The 14828-nt window shown below is 39.2% G+C and overlaps 1 long non-coding RNA gene across 1 annotated transcript in view; it reads left to right on the forward strand.

Annotated features, from left to right (window-relative positions):
• LOC129532350 (uncharacterized) overlaps positions 1-13888 on the forward strand; it is a 67850-nt gene extending 53962 nt beyond the window's left edge. The window contains exons 2-3 of the long non-coding RNA XR_008678045.2: positions 11153-11214; positions 13611-13888. This is a non-coding gene — a long non-coding RNA (uncharacterized lncRNA). The remainder of the gene's footprint in view (positions 1-11152; positions 11215-13610) is intronic.
• Positions 13889-14828: the final 940 nt, after the last annotated feature.

The raw sequence follows: 14828 nt of genomic DNA on the forward strand, positions 1-14828 counted from the left end.
TCTAAAATTCTAATATCTGAGTATAGCTATCAATCATAATTAAGGTTTTTTGTTAAGTTATTGTAAATCACAGAGCTAATCAAACTTCTCTGTCAATCATGTTTCTAACTGTAACTACCCTGGATATTTTGCTATTCAAAAATTGTTGTTTTGTTTTAATCCTTTTCAAAAGATGGTTTATAATAAGCTATAGAACTATAACAGGTGCTCTCAAATACAGGTTTCTGATAACTTTGGAGATTGTGAAATTGGAATAAAGAAAAACATATAGGACTCATAAAGAGCTGAAATGTTCATGAATACAAGCAAAACAAAAACTAAATGGACTAAACTCAGAAACTGAAGCAATCCTTTTAAACTTGTTTGGAATATTGCTGATCCTTGTTTTGTTTTTCAGAGTAAAGGAAACTTATTTTGAACTATTTGCAGACTTTAATAATTAAGTAAGGTATACACTCCTGTGATTAAAATTTAGAACATGTTTGTTTCTCTCTGCCTGGTTCCTCTAGAATTTGGAGAATATCTGTGAGTATTCATAACTTACGGCAATGTAGTTGTTTGCATCAATGCAATAAAAATCCATTTTTCTTTTGCAAAAGGACACAATTGGAAAAATAGTTATTTTACCAAGGCTTTGACTGGAAGGGTATGTTTCCCTTTAAGGAGTAAAGCTTGACTTACAGAGCTGATAAAAGACCCATGGGAGGCTGGCCTCATACCCTCATCTACACAGTCCCTGTACAGGGTTCTTGACTTGTTGTCAGTAAGAATGTCACTTTCTAACAGGTCCAGGAGCTCCAAGTTTATTGTGGGACCTTAAGAGGAAAGGATTACCCAACTCACAGCTGTTTGAGGATAAAAACTCATGGTTGGGCTTGGCTTTAAAAGGTCTTATCTGAGATTCCTTGTGGAACAAACTTCCATCAAAGCCAATCCAAAACGCCTATATAGAAATAATTATTCTTAATACACTTTTAGCAAATAATCAGGCCAAGCATAAAACTAAAGTCTATTTTGCAAAGAGCTCAGTGCTATTATACTTTGTTTTTTTAACAAAAATGAGGACTGAAAAGAGAGAAATTATGTACCAAAACTTGCATATATTTTTAAATTCTAAACTCACTACTTGTTTTTAAGTTTATGCCTACATTTTAGACTTACCCTGCTTGTTCCTATGAAACTACCAGCAATCTCTGGCTGCAGCTCAGAAAGAACAAGAGGGATAGGTAATGTAGAAATCCAGGTCAATATTCTACTTCTGAGCAATTATCCTGCAAATCCTGCCAGGTGATGGGAATAAATAGGATGCTCATCACTTGGAGATTTCCTTTTGGGAAAGTAAAACCAAGGGAGCTAACCTAAACCAAGCACCAGGTACCCAAATCCCAGCAGGCATAACTATAGCCGCCAGGTATCTGAGTGTGTCACAAGACATCCTTTCCTCTCCTTTGTTGGAGTAGGACTCAGTTCCACAGTTTCAACTTAGCATTTGGCTTATGATAAAGGGTCCATGCAACCCCCTGCCCCCCACCCTGAGACACATTTTTGTCCCAGACTCAATTTCAAGCTTCAGGCCAAAGCCGTAGGAAAGAAAACTGGATATAAGGGATCCAGAGGCAGATGACAACAGAAGTTAAAAGGCACATCCCAGATAAGCATAGCGGATTCCTACTGATTAAACCAACCCCAAGCTTTCTGTTTCACAGATAAAAGCCATGTTAGTATCCGTGGCATACATGAGGTCTAGGGAGCTCCGAGGCTACTGACAGTAGGTGGAAAAGAGACCTAGGTGAGAACAGATAATTCCTATTCTCTAGGCACCCTGCTTCATGGTTTCAAGCCGCTTTGGCACTCATGGCAGGACCTGCCAGTGTCACCAGAAATCGGGGATGCAAGGACGGAAGAGGGAAAAGAAGATACTCTTCCCTCTCTCCCTCATGTACCTTGGGTATCTGCTAGGAAGAGAAGCAAACCGGGGACATCTGATCCCCTCTTGCTAGATGGGTAGCCATTCATCTTCAGTCTGTATCCCTTTAAAGTGCATCCGGAACCCCTGGGACTTCTTTGAAAAAAATAAACACCTTCTTTTTTCCTCTCTCCTCCTAGGTTCTGTCTTCACTGATAGGTAATTGTGTATCTGTACTATGAGACACTCCCCTCAGATGCATCCTCCAAACTGGAAAGAGTTAATTTCTCAAACCTTAAACTGGTTGGCTTAGGACTGGGCTCAGGGGAAGGGAACCCAGAAGCCCAACATGCCAGCAAAAGGGTACAAGTTTTTTTTAACCAGTCAGGTTTTTGGTTTCCGTCTCCCCATGCAAACTGGTAAAAGGCCTCATAATTTTTGAGCTGTCCTTATGTCCCCTTTGTTTTGTTTTGATACATGTTTTCTAATAATCTGGTTTGTCTGTTCTTGCCTTCAGGCCATCAAACTCCAAACAGTCATGCAACCAGAGCCTCTGACAATGGTCCCTTCTGCTGGGAACCTGTTGGTAGACCTCTGGGGAAGCTCTGACTGGTTTCCCCAAAACAGTGCCCTCTGTCGGCAGGAAGCAGTTAAGATAGGTCTTCATCCTTATCCTTATTCGAAGGGCAGTTAGATGTACTTCTGTGCAGGCGGGAAAGAGACAGCCAGGTGGGAGGGTGTCCCTGGAGAAACTCCAACCAGCCTTCCCACTGAGGTGGAGCCTCGGGAAGTTAATGACATTTGCAGCAGGGAGGAGCCTGGTTTCTCCTCTTCCTGGGTGGAACCCGGGATTCAAGCTCTGGGCGGGAAGCACTCTAGCAGGAACACTGGCCTAGCGAGAGTCCCTGTTTTTCCCCTTTCTTCCTTTCCACCCAATAAAACTCTGTCTCACTCACCACCCAAATTGTCTGTGAGCCTGAATTTTCGTGATGGAACAAAGAACCCCACCTTTAGCTGAATTAAGGGAAAGTCCTGTAACAGGAACACATTATGTATATGCTTTCTTAGCATCCTAAAGGTATTCTGTAGAGCAGGACAACACAGTTGGGACTCTGTTTTTCTTTGTTTTTAAACAAATACTTAAGCAACCTAGTTTTGTTTGGTCCTCAGAGTAACTCTACTAAATCTATTACCATTAAGTAAAATGGTTTTATTTGCTGAACTATGATTATCTAAGCTTGGTGCTATCAATTGAATTTGCTGAGGAAAAATTCACCAAATACATTTTACTCCATTATATTAACTTTTATTCCCCCTGGCCACCTGTTTCATAAGCCTGGACATATTTTCCTTTTATTTACTTAAGACATGTATCAAATCTACATCTATTTAAGTGAATTTGAATTATGAAGTTTGTTAGATCAAAGATACATTACTTTGTTTTGATAGCATTTTAATGTTATATGAAAAGGGAGGAGAGTAGCATTGATTTTTGTTTTTCCTAATTCTTTTATGGGCAAATGCTTATGAGATGAAAAGGGCCTCTCATCAAAACCCATGACTATTTCACTTCAGAAAGAAACACAGTCATCTCCAGGTAACCAAAGGTCAGCAAAATCTACTCTAAAAATGCAAGTTACATGGTAAGCTAACAATGAAAAAGCCACAGCAATGAGGGTGGTGAGTTACGGGGAGGGTGACAACAGAAATAGTATCAATGAACACAACTTCAATGGACGTAGAATTGACATTTTCTGGACTGCTAACCCTCACCCTCTTCCTCCACACCAGGAGCCCTGAAAATAGGATGCTGGCATCCACCTAGAATTTAATAAATATATCTATAAATTAATCTATTCTATTTTTGTCTACCTTGCTCCCAAGAAGAATGAGAGTGTTCAACATTTTTTTTTTAATTAGAGGAAATTAGAAGAAAGAACAAATGAGGGTAGAAAAAATGAAATCGGGGTAAGGTTAGTACATGAAATGCATACAATAAGATCTGTTGAATTTGATATAGATGGACCCCAATATTGTTTTCAAACCTCTCTAGAAGCCAAAGAAAAATGGGAAACACAATACATTATGTGATTCAATTGTCCACAAGATAAAGTCCAACTAGTTACTCAGTACTTTGCTGGGTACTGAGTGCTGAGAAAAATGTTTCCCGTAAGACTTTGTGTAAAGTTACATATAATGTTCTCTCATAAGCAGACCTCATAAGTAAAGATAAAACGTTTAAAAGGTTGTTTCTTATAATATGCTAATGATATGATGAATCATTGGAAGGAAATCTGCTCATCACAAATAGGTGTCTCCTCTAGCCATTTTCATACAGTGAGAGCGGAATGTACTGAGGTAGGAGAATAGGGTCTGGAGACAGGAAGTTAAAGCCATTTCACTCTGACTTCCTAGAACTAAATTGAAAGGAAAACCCTAACTTTCCACAGCTAAGTAACAAAAGGACCAGAGGCTACTCCCTTTGCAAACCCCCATATTTTCTGTGCAGCAGATGGAAAATTGAAAGTACCTCTGAGTGGTGGCTTTTTGCTTTTGCTCTTCTGCGTGGCCAACTCTTCTGCATGGCACCGGTTCTGCACGGCCACCTTTTCTGTGCAGCAGATGGGAAATTAAAAGTATCTCTGACTGGTTTGCTTTTTGCAATTGCATTTTGCAACCAAGCTGGCACCTGCAATCCCAGCACTTTGGGAGGCTGCCGCTGGTGGATCACGAGGTCAGGAGATGGAGACCATCCTGGCTAATGTGGTGAAACCTCGTCTCTACTAAAAATACAAAAAAATTAGCCAGGCGCGGTGGCATCTGCCTGTAGTCTTAGCAACTCGGGAGGCTGAGGCAGGACAATCACTTGAACCTGGGAGGTGGAAGTTGCAGTGAGCCAAGACTGCACCACTGCACTCCAGCCTGGGTGACAGAGGGAGACTCCATCTCAAAAAGAAAAGAAAAGAAAAAACAAAAACAAAAACAAAAAAGAGTGTAACATTGTAACTTCACTTCAGCCTCTAATCGGTTGTGGTTTGCAACCCATCAGACTGATTGCAGGCCAAGTCTTCGTTTGCATAGAAGTGCAACTTTGTAACTTAATTTTGTAACTTCATTTCAGATGTTTGCATAGGAGTGTGACCTTTGTAACTTCACTTCAGCCTCTAATTGTTTGCTTTCCACAACCAGGCTGATTGCAGACCACCACTTCATTTACACGGGGTGAACACCAAGTGGCCAATGGGAAACCTCTAGGGTGTATTTGGACCCAGAAAGATTCTGTATTCGGGTCCTTGAGTGGTTGCTCCACTGGTCCCACCCTGTGGAGTGTACTTTCATTTTCAAAAAATCTCTGCTTTTGTTGCTCCATTCTTTCCTTGCTTTATTTGTGCATTTTTGTCCAATTCTTTGTTCAAAACACCAAGAATCTGAAAACCGTCCCCTGGTAACAGTACTAGATAGTATATTCTTTTCCCACAGAGCTCTTGGAAATATTAAACACCTCTACTTCAGAGAACACCCCTTGAGAAGTTTTAGAAATGTAGATATTCCCATGCTGCTTGTTATATTTGAACACCTGTATTTTAACATAGAGTCACACTGCAGTCAAGTTTAACAACCAGTTTTTACTGGTGAGGGTGCTGATGATGAAACATTCATTATATATGCATAACTTTTTGGTATAGCACTTTATTTAAACTTGTAAAACCAATGGGATTTGTTAAAAGTGACTTAATTATATACTAAAAATAAATAATTGACTGATTTTACTGGATAGTTAAATCAAACCTCACCCATGATTATAAACATATCAGATAATGTGAGTTTACCTTTGTATACTAAACCTGCTTCATAAGGAGAGTTTGTAAATGTCATCTGGCCATGATTAACTAGGTCAGTATGTCATTCCTGCTCTTGAAAAGCAGTCATGTACTCTCCTTTTCTATTGAATCTGTATATGTGTCTCCACAGGATTGAGAATCCATTGTATCTACTCGATATTCAGTTACAATATTACCAGGTGAACTAGTCCCTTTTCACATTGCTAAAGAAAGGAGGTTTAATTGAATCACAGTTCCACAAGGCTGGGGAGGGCTCAGGAAACCTACAATCATGGTGGAAGGCAAAGGGGAAGCAGGCACATATTCACATGGCCAGCAGGAGAGAGAGAGAGCAAATTGGGAAGTGCTACACACTTTCAAACAACCAGATCTCATGACAGCTCACTCACTATCAGGAGAACAGCAAGGGAAAAATCCACCCCCATGATCCAGTCACTTCCCACTAGGTTGCTTCCTTGACACATGGGAATTGCAATTCAAGATGGGATTTGGGTGGGGACACAGAGCCAAATCATATCATTCTGCTGTTGGTCCGTCCCAAATCTCATGTCCTTCTCACATTTCAAAACACAATCATGCTTTCCCAACAGCCTACCAAAGTCTTAACTCATTCCTGCATTAATCCAAAAGTCTTTTGTTCCCAAAAGTCTCATCTGAGATAACACAAGTTCCTTCTGCCTATTAGCCTGTAAAATCAAAAGCAAGTTAGTTACTTCCAAGATACAATGAGGGTACAGGCATTGGTTAAATGCTCCCATTCCAAATGAGATAAATGGGCCAAAACAAAGGGGCTACATGCCCCATGCAAGTCTGGAACTCAACAGGGCAGTCATTAAATTTTAAAGCTTGAAAATAATCTTGTTTGACTCCATGTCTCACATCCAGGCCATGCTGATGCAAAAGCTGGGCTCCTAAGGCCTTTGGCAGCTCCCCCACTGTGGCTCTGAAGGGTACCACCCCTGTGGCTGCTCTCACGAACAGGTATTGAGTGTCTCTGTCTTTTCCAGCTGCATGCTGCAAGCTGTTGGTGGATTTACCATTCTGGGGTCTGGAGGACGATGGCCTTCTTCTCACAGCTCCAATAGGCAGTGCCCCACTAAGGACTCTGTGTGGGGGCTCCAGTCCCACATTTTCCCTCTTTATTGCCCTAGTAAAAGTTCACCATGAGGTCTCTGCCCCTGCAACAGACTTCTGCCTGGCCACCTAGGTGTTTCCCTACATCTTCTGAAATCTAGGTGGAGGTTCCTAAACCTTTGCCTTCTGTGCACCCCCAGGCCCAACACCACATGGAAGCCACCAAAGCATGGGGTTTGAACCCTCTGAAGCAGTGGCCCAAGCTTTACCTTGGCCCCTTTAGCCATGACTGAAGCTGGAATGCTGAGACACAGGTTGCTGTGGCCCAAGGCTGCACAGAGCAGCTGGGCCCACAGCCTGGCCCATAAAACCATTTTTCCCTCGTAGTCCTCTGGGCATGTGATGGGAAGAGCTGCCTCGAAGAGCTCTGAAATGCCCTGGAGACATTTTTCCCATTGTGTTGGCTATTAACATTTGGCTCCTTGTTACTTATGCGCATTTCTGCTTAAATGCACTTGGGCTTAAATTCCTCCCCCCCAAAATAGTTTTTTTTTCTATACATGGTCAGGCTGCAAGTTTTCCAAATGTTTACACTCTGCTTCCCTTTTAAACATAAGTTCCAATTTTAGACCATCTCTGAACACATAGGACTGTACGTTTTCAGAAAAAGCCCGGTCACATCTCTAATGCTTTACTGCTTAGAAATGTCTTCGACCAGATACCTTAAATCATCTCTCTCAAGTGCAAATTTCCACAGATCACTAGGGTGGGGGCAAAATGCCACCAGTCTCTTTGCTAAAGTATAGCAAGAGTGAGCTTTGCTCCAGTTCCCAATAAGCTCCTCATCTCCATTTGAGACCACCTCAGCCTGGATTTCATTGTCCATATCACTATCAGCATTTGATCAAGAACATTCAGCAAGTCTACAGGAAGTTCCAAACTTTCCCACATCTTCCTGTCTTCTTCTGAGCCCTCTAAACTGTTCCAACCTCTGCCTGTTTCCCAGTTCCAAAGTTGCTTCCACATTTTCAGGTATCTTTATAGCAATGTCCCACTTCTCTACATACCAACTTTCTGTGTTAGTCCATTTTCACACTGCTATAAAGAACTACCTGAGATTGGATAATTTATAAAGAAAAGAGATTTAATTGACTCACAGCTCTGCATTGCTTGGGAGGCCTCAGGAAACATAATCATGGCAGAAGGCAAAGGGGAAGCAAGGCGTGTCTTACATAGCGGCAGGAGAGAGAGCGAGGTGCGAGACTGCCAAACACTTTTAGACCACCAGATCTCATGAGAACTCACTATCACAAGAACAGCATGAAGGAAAACACCCCCACGATTCAGTCACCTCCTACTAGGTCCCTCTCTCAACATGTCGGGATTACAATTTGACATGAGATTTGGGTGGGGACACAGAGCCAAACCATATCAACAGGGTCCTGTAGTTTTGGAGGTGACTCAAGATAAACTACCTCTGTACTTTTGTTCTCTTGCTCTTCTCCTTTTACAGTCTATCTCTTCTGCAGTTGCACATTCTGGACAGTATGATACACTTCTAACAAGCCTGTTTCCTCCTTTTGAGTTTCTCTGTCTGTGCCTTTGGTCTCTGTAATACTGTCATTACTTTCCTTGCCCTTCTGGTGCCTCCTGTTCTGGTACTAGTGCCTCTCTCTGTGGCTACGTCCCCCCAGGAAACAAGCAGCAAGGTATTGTTCCCACTCAGTGATCTGACCCTTTCCATACTGTTCTCCACCTTCCCTATTCAGACTTTTTCCATGTTTGAATTGCAGGGGATTCTCAATCATGGATAATTCAGTGTTCATAGAAAGAAGCCTATGAATTCTTAGTGAGAGCCACCAAATCTCTTCCTGGGAGTTGGGAATCCAAACAACTCTCCACACATGATACTTTCATTTTCCATTCATTTGAAGTGCTCAGGTCACAGCTATGAGATAAAATCAAAGTGGCTCTCTGTCCCTAGGGCTGTGCAGACATCAGACAAACTTTGATACTTGACATCAACTTGATGTGTGTTATACATGCATCTTAATAGTTTCAAAGAGTGAATGCCCAAAAACACACTGGAATAGGGAAGATGCTTTATATAAAGTCCTCTCAAGGTAGCAGATTTTTCACCCGCCAGCCTAGCAAATAAATTAATATCAGTAATAGTATAGTCAGGAAAAACATTCCCACATCTGAGGTTACCTGAGGTCACCTTTATTTTCCCCAAATAACCATAACAAATATACGTATCTCCAAAGCTTCTCTCTCCATCAGTACTGGCATACCAGTTTTCATTTTAAGATGAAGACAGCCTTCGAAGTAAACAAGTCTTTTAAACAACCTGAGAAAACAAGTGAATTAATATGACACTTTCTCAAACATATAGGAAAATATTTTTCTATTTTTACTATTATCATTAATCACATATATTTGTCATCCACTACACAGAATATCCTACTACTATGTGCTGTCAGAGAGGGAAAAAAATTGGACCACTCTCTCCCATTATTTCAATTCTGAGCAAAGTTTTCATAAGGAATGTCACTCCTTGAGAGCCAGACAGGCACGTTTGGTTAGTGCCTTCACATGCTCAGATCACATGGGTACTAATTAGTTTATTGAAAGGAGAGTAATTCTATGGATGGAGCTATCTTCCCTCAAATAATTAATTGCAGCTCCCAAAAGTGTCTGGCACCCCAAGGAGCAGCTCACCTCCTTGGAAGAGCTATATCATATAATCAGGATAAAACCTTATAAAACAATTTAGAGGGATATGGTAATATCATCCCATCAAAAAGCTGAAACCTGCACAAAGAGAAAATTCAACCCATTGTTTTCTTTTGTAAACAACATCCAAAATTCGTAGCTGAGGTAAAGGACGAAGTTTTTTTTTTAAAGTGATTATTATGAACAACAACTAACACACATGGTATATTTTCTTGTAATTGCTTTACAAATAGTAACCTCATTCTTACAAATTCCCATTAGGTTGGTGCATCATTATTTTCTCCATTTTACAGATTAGGAAAGCAAGGTAGAGGTTAAGTAAATTATCTACATAATCATCGAAGAATACACTATTAATGAATGGCAATGTTAAATTTGAACTTGGCTGGATTCTGAATCTGTGCTCTTGACCACTACCCTACAATACTAACTTCAAAACAGAAAATCAGAAATACCTACTAGATATAACCTGCACCTGATTCTGAACATAACATTGTGTTACTAATGTCTTTTGATCTTTACAGAATTAGGAAGTATCAGTGATTAGTAGTAATAATAGTTCAGTTTATCGAGTGCCTACTAGAGTTGAGTATTTCGTATACATCATTTATTACTCCAATTATAATTTTTCAAAGTGGTCAGGTGATCTACCCATGTACACATAAAGAACTTTAGAAAAGTTGAAACACTTGCTTAAGGTTTCATAGTCACTTGCATTTACAGCCAGGTGACTCTGAATTCAAATATTATATATATTCCACTCTAGGATCCTTTTTACTTAAGCAAATTTTATAAAAAGAATAATTAAGGTCCATAGTTCACCTAAGTCTTAATAGAATGCCACCAGTATCTCTTTTTTAAATGGATTTGGAAATAAACATGACACAACAAGAAGGAAGAGAATGAAAAACAGGGTGAAGATTTTAGTTTAAAGTTGCATTAAACTTTAGTCAGCATGGACCAGTGAAATGGGTAAATAGAAATTGACCCACCACTCTCATTTTATCTAATGTCACATTTCTTTAAGAATAACTTCCAGATGCTGGCCTGGGTGTACATTTTCCTATTTCTGGCAAAGAAAACTCTTGCATTTTGCCAGCCTGAGAGAACAGAATCTATTAATCAGTGCCAGCCATGATTTGTTCTTTCAACATAAAAGCACAGTCCTTTTCCTTGGAATGTTTTTAGTTGCAATAATCTTTTACTTCACTTATGTCTACAAGTGTGCACATTCATATTTATGCCATGAACTGTGTTAGAGTTTAGCACTGGTTTTTTAATTTAGTGAGTCAATTATCATAAATCAGTACATAGCAGATTCCTTCGGGAACGTAAGCAGTCCTTCTAAGGCAGTGGTTCTCAAACTTTGGTCTGTATTAGAACACCTAGAATGTTTGTGAAGCACACAGAGGCAGGCTTGTTGAAGTAAAATAGGGCCCAAATCTTTGTATTTTTATCAAGTTGCTAAGTGCTTCAGACACCAAGAAAAGTTTGAGAACCGCTGTTCTACGACTTATTTCAGCTCTTCCCATTTTTGGTTCTCAAAGGTGAGCTCATGAAGCTTTCCAGATTCAAGTCTTCCTTTCTTACCTAGGTCCTGAGCTGGAACGATGGAATCTAGCAGAAGTTGCCTTTCCAGATTCAAATGGCTTCTATGTGAGTTCCTGAATCATAACTTCTTCCTGTCCACGTGCCCAGTTCCCAGGCTAGGCTAAGTTTCTTACTTCTTTAGTACTCTCTTCAGTAACCTAGACATGAGGCTTTTCTCCACAATGTGAGCTCTGCAACCAGAGTTACACCTTCTTCTGGCTAGTCCCTCTGCCTGGTTCCTGAAATATATCCACTGAAATTTATTTCCATCTAAATACCTTTTAAGCAATTTATCCATTCCACTTGATTTTTGAATGCCACCTGTAAAGCAGTGTTCTCAAACTTTGGTTGATGTGGTAAGCAACCTTTAAGATGACCTCAATGATTCACTGGTTTTAGAAGTCACACCTTTGTGTAATTCCTTCATATTGAGTGTGAACTGGACTTGTTGAGTCAGTTCTGATTTATAGTAAATGACAGCAGTACTAAGATGTTAGGAAGTTATGAAAAGACCATGGCTTTCACCTTGGCAATATTTCTCATCCAATCTCTTGAATTACTTACTCAAAAACATATGACAGCCATGTCAAGAGGCAGGCCTATGGAAAAGCCCACCTGGTAAGAGACCAACTGCCGTAAACCAAGTAGTTGGAAAAAATAAGATAAGCCTTACCTGAGCATAAACATCTCATTGGACTACTTAGGCAGGAATCAGGATTAACAGGTTCAATAAGGAATGCTCACTTCTTGCTCTCATTTTATGAAAGGACATGTCTACACAAGCAAACCGTATTAAAAAGTACAGCAACTACCCACAAAACAAATTGTTAGAAGAAATAAAACTTCTGTGTGTGTAAAAATTTGCTATATGCATCTACTGAGCCATCTTTTGGCTTGTTCTAAAATATATGTTGCCAACTTCCTGATTTTAGGAGAAGGGATTTGTTATTTAAGGGCAAGGGATAGAGAATAAGAATAGTGAAACTGTCTTCTAAAGAGTTATTTAATTTTGTTGGAGCTTATGTGTCTTGGAACAAGAGAGTAATGTTAAAACCATAACCACACAGAAAGGGCTTTAGAATAAAAATAAAGTATAACATATTGGGAAGTATAATGATTGAGCCACAAATTTACCAAAACAGAAAAAGAAGTTCCAACATTGTGATGATATTACACATTGCCAACTTGGTTATTCCAAAAAAATTCTTGCATTTTTGCATTTTTTTCTGTGAATACAACTTTTTAATCAAGTAATCTCCAACTCCCCAGAAAACTTTGTAATTTTTAGGCTAATATATTTTAATTTTTGTACTCTATTACAGGTTTATTTCTAAAATGTCTTTTTCTAACATTCAGATATTTAGCAATAGGGCAGTCTTTTCAATATAATACTAGTCAGATTTATATTATTATTTATTTGTGTCTATATATGTAAAAGGAAATTTTATGTGCATAAAATTTCCCATTTCCTGACTGAATCTCATGTGTCTTCATGAGGACTGGCAGCAGTACAATTTTTTCTAGGTCTTCCCTAATTCTGAATATCAGGATACTTCAAGAATTCATCTACTTCAATATTGCAGACGTATCCAAGATGAAATTGTGACAAAATCCTTTTTTGAGTCAGTGAACAACTTCAAAAGAGAAAATGAGAAATTTTGAAAACTGTTTTAACTTATTTAATTCACAAGAGCACTGTGTAGCACCTATAACCTCACCACTCTTGTAAAAGTTGATTTGTAAGTCCATAGTGGTTAGTTCTACATTCAGGGAGTGGCTTAAACTTCATGCCAATGGGATGATGCCATGAACACTGTTTTATAATCCATTTTCTTTTTTTTAAATGGAAATATGCAATATCTTTCCATGTCACTAAATATATGGTATTTTATCACCTAGATGTCTTATTATTTATTTAAGCAATATCCTGGTATTGAACATCTAGGTAGCTATTTTTACATGTGATAAACTCCAGCAAACATTCTCATTGATACATTTTTGTGCATATCCAAGATTATCTCTTTAAAGTAAATTCCTGGAAGTGGAATTGGTAAGCCAAATACAGGACCATTGCTAAGGCATTGACATGTATTGCCAAATGACCTTCCAGGAAGCTTTTGAACACTTTAGATTCCCACCAGCAGTGGAAAAGAATGCTCATTTTCTCATACATTCACCAGTGGTGTTTTTTTGTTGAGGCTGTATGTTTGCTTGTTTGTTTGTTTTAATTTTGGTTAATTTTATAGTAGCAAATGTAACCTAATTGCTATTTGTTAGTATCTCTTGGATTTTCTGCAATGCTAAGCACTTAAACATTTCTAGTGGCTTCATAATATTATTGGGATGTATCAAAATGACTCAGTAATTCCCCATTTTTTACTTTGAATTGCTTCTAAATAATGAATAATGTGGCAAGTAACCTTTTGCATATGACTAAAATTTATGTTTCTGTTTATCTTCAGGGTGGATTCACACAAAAGAAATTAGTAGAAGAAAGAATTTTGCTAAATTTCTTTTCAGAAAGACTTTACTCATTTGTCAGCAATAAATAGTATCTGTTATGAGTTAAATTGTGTCTCCAAAAAGATATGCTGGGGTAATAGCCACTGGGAACTTTGAATGTAATCTTATTTGGAAATAGGGTCTTTGCTAATATTATCAAATTAAGATGAAGTCATATCGAATTAAGTATGACTGTCCTTATAAGAGGAGAAGAGACACAGACACAGAGGAAAGACTGCCATATGAAGATGGGGCAAGGATTGGAGTTACATTGCTACAAGCCAAGGAATGCCTGGCACTACCAGAAGCTGGAGGAGACAAGGGAGGATTAATGTCCTTTAGGAGCTTCAAAGGAAATATGTCCCTCTCAACAAATTGACTTCTAATGTTGTGATGGTTAATACTGAGTGTCAACTTGATTGGGTTGAAGGATACAAAGTATTGATCCTGGGTGTGTCTGTGCCAAAGGAGATTAACATTTGAGTCAGTGGGATGGAAAGGCAGACCCACCCTTAATCTGGGTGGGCAAAATCTAAGCTGCTAGCATGACTAGAATATAAGCAGGCAGAAAAATGTGAAAAAGAGAGACTGGCCTAGACTCCCAGCCTACATCTCTATCCTGTGCTAGATGCGTCCTGTCCTTGAACATCAGACTCTTAAGTCCTTCAATTTTGGAACTCACACTGGCTCTCCTTGCTCCTCAGCCTGCAGACAGCCTATTGTGGGACCTTGAGATCATGTGAGTTAATACTTAATGAACTTAATAATAAATTAATATTTATATATTAATACGTAATGGAATATATATTCCATTAGTTCTATCCCTCTACAGAATCCTATTAGAAATGTCAAACTCTTAAAAACATTGTTTGTTTTTTTTTTTTTTTTTTAGAGACGGTCTTGTTCGTCACCCAGGTTTGAATGCAGTGGCATGATCATAACTAAATGCAACCTCAAACTCCCCAGCTCAAGAGATCCTTCCACTTCAGCCTCCCGAGTAGCTAGGACTACAGTCATGCGCCACCACACCCAGCTAAATTTATTTTTTTCTAAAGACAGTCTTTCAGTGTTGCCCAGACTGGTCTCAAACTCTTTGTCTCAAGTGACCCTCCTGCCTCGACCTCCCAAAGTGTTGGGATTACAGGCGTGAGCCACTATGTTAAATGAGAAAATAAATT

Source organism: Gorilla gorilla, chromosome 2 (assembly GCF_029281585.2).
Source record: "Gorilla gorilla gorilla isolate KB3781 chromosome 2, NHGRI_mGorGor1-v2.1_pri, whole genome shotgun sequence".
Taxonomy (NCBI): domain Eukaryota; kingdom Metazoa; phylum Chordata; class Mammalia; order Primates; family Hominidae; genus Gorilla; species Gorilla gorilla.